Genomic DNA, 2,926 nt, shown 5'->3' on the forward strand with positions numbered 1-2,926 from the left:
AGACAAATTTGGTGAGATTCCACTTACATGAGGTACTGACAGTAGCTAAATTCATAGAGACAGAAAGTAGATTGGTGGTGGCTAGGGGAAGAGGGTAGGGGTAATCAGGAATTATTATTAACTGGGTACATAGTTTTCACTGGGGAAGATGAAAAAAGTTTTGAAGATGAATAGTAGTGATGATTATAAAACAATGTGAATGTACTTAATGGCACTGCACTGTACTCTTAAAATGGTTTAAATGATGAATTTTATGTTATGTATATTTTACTACAATAAATAAGTAAAGAAATATGGCCATAATGATGAGGCTGTGTCAGCCCAGAGAGGAATTGACATTCCATTTTTTTGAACTTGAGAATTTGAGACTAAACAGAGTACTCTCAGCATTTTGGAAATGCCTGTTGTTAATGTATTTAGTAAATGACTATTTTAAGACTGTAATGCTAACAAGTAAATGTCCTAAGCATAAAAGGTAACCCAGCTAAATGCTCATTTTTTTTCCTTACATATTCTTCATTTTCTCTCCTTAAAAGAATGCCCAGTAAAAAAAAAAAAAAAAAAAAAAAAAAAAAAAAAAAAAAAAAAAAAAAAAAAAAAAATACAGCAATAACAACCACTAAAATTTCAGGAAGACTATTCCCCGGCACTGTAATATCAAATGAGTGCCAAGTTTTGTGGGGAAAAGTCATGCCCATGTCTTAGCAGATGATTTTTAAGCTATGGAATTGCTGCCCGTACCTCTTCTATTTCAATTCTAGCAAATGTTCGTGGGATATCATTTTTGCTTATTTTATAAGTGTATATTCTGTATCTATACCATCATGTGTGGAAATCTGGGACAACAATTTTTCTGAATAATCTAATATTTACCACGGAAAGAAACTAAAAATATCAAGCCCAATGCGACAAAGATTGAGATGCCAGTCCCAAAAGACTCTGATGACTGGAATAAGGAAAAGAATAGAGAAGAGCCAGCTACGATCTGGAGTGCGGGAGCCCCTTAGGGTTCCGGGTCAGGGAGAGAAGGTGGGCAGGATCGCATAAGCCTCAGGGGCTGGAGCTGCCGGGAAGTACAAAGCCTAAATCCTCGTACCTGTCTTCTTATTCCAGACTTGCTTGGAAAAAGTTGTTGACAATGATGATGATGATGATGATGATGATGATGATGATGATGGTCGTGGTGGGACGGATGCTGATGATGATGGTGATACATAACATTCCACTCAGCGTCACTCACTGAGTATTCTCAATGATAAAAAAAGAAAAAACACACTAGTGAGTAATGAGTAAAATGCCATCATTTCCTCTTTCATAGATGGCAGGGTTTTACTAAAAATAAGAATCTGCTATGAATTCAGAAAAAAAAAAAAATGAAACTGAAGCTTTAAGAGAGTTTCCTTAAACGTGCCCTTCAATTTCTATGTCTTTGGTGACACAGCACTTTCCTGTTACTGTACGTCATTATTCCACACAGACCCGTGGGGCTTGTGAGTGTTTCATTAACTTTCTCCATGTTCTTTATTATAACGTTTCCCTCCTACTTTGCCACTTGTACAGTGTTAAAGTAATAAAACAGCACTTTTCAAGTGTTCTACTAGTTCTCACTAGACTCCACTCCCTGTCCCAGTTCTGCTGTAAGAAGGCTTTTCTATATCGTGTTTCTATGGCCCTTTGCTTCAAAAAGGGTCACAACGTTCTCCACACATATCACATATAGTATTCATCATTGCCACACTTGTATGAGGTGGGTATTTTTAGCTTCTTTTACAAACACAGAAAACAGCACAGAGGAGAGAATGCACTTACTCAGGCACACCAAATTGTGGGGGCTAGGAGGAGGGAAGAAAATTAACCATCCTTGCACCTTGAGCCAGATCAGGTTGCTAGGTGCTGACATTCCGTATCTTATTTTAATTCTCACAACAATTCCATGAGATAGCTCCATTTTACAGATGTGAAACCAAAATCCAGAGAGGTTAAGAGACTCGCCTGAGGTTCCCATGCCAGACCTGGGATTCACATCCAATGCTCCTGATTACACAGGGAATCTCCTCGTTCCACAACTCTCTTTGTTGCTTGAGGTACACAGGAATCCCTTTCATGGGGGCCAGCATGGATACAGTCTTAGTTTTAATTGCCTGCAAAATTAAATATCAAGCAAAAGTGGGTTGTAGTTCTGAAACTCAACCATCTTTGGCCACACCAGTAGGAGCAGAATGTCCAAATGGTTAGAGAAAAGAGTTATCCTGGCTCCCCTCTGATCAGTCCACACACCTGGGCTTGTGCATCTAATGCTGGGCACTGCATTTTTGAGGGGCATCCACAAAGGTTTGCAGAGAGTGAGGAATCCAGAAGCAAACGCTGGAAGAACACTCCCTTGGGAAACAGTCAAAGACCCTGTGAGGAAAGACATGAAGGGTGATGTAAGAACCCTCCTGCACTAACTGGAGGCTGTCCTGTTGAAATGGGGGCAGACTGTGTTGCTTTAGAGAGCAGAATTGGGCCACTCGCTAGTAAAAGAGTTTGGAATGAATGCTTCAGAGGAATTCTGCAAACACCTTATACTGGGACTTAGCAAGGTACCTTCATGGCATCCCCATGTACAGGGCAGAAATAAGCACTCCGTGGTAATACAGTCAGATGGATGGGGAGACTGGCCATGCTCTACGAGTTAGTTTAATGGAGTATAGAAGCCAGCCTTCAAGATGTCCCCAGTGATCCCCATCCCCTGGTATTCACACCCTGTATGACCCTCCCACAGTAGTTCAGACCCTCCCACTGTAGTAATTGGACCCTGTGTGACCAATAGAATACAAAAGCGTATGACATCCAAAGCTATGACACAGAAGCACTACACTCACTGTCTCACTCACTGTGGTGAAAGCCAGCTGCCATGTCATGAGGACACTCAAGCAGCTCCATC

Source organism: Mandrillus leucophaeus, unplaced genomic scaffold (assembly GCF_000951045.1).
Source record: "Mandrillus leucophaeus isolate KB7577 unplaced genomic scaffold, Mleu.le_1.0 Scaffold297, whole genome shotgun sequence".
Classification (NCBI taxonomy): Eukaryota; Metazoa; Chordata; class Mammalia; order Primates; family Cercopithecidae; genus Mandrillus; species Mandrillus leucophaeus.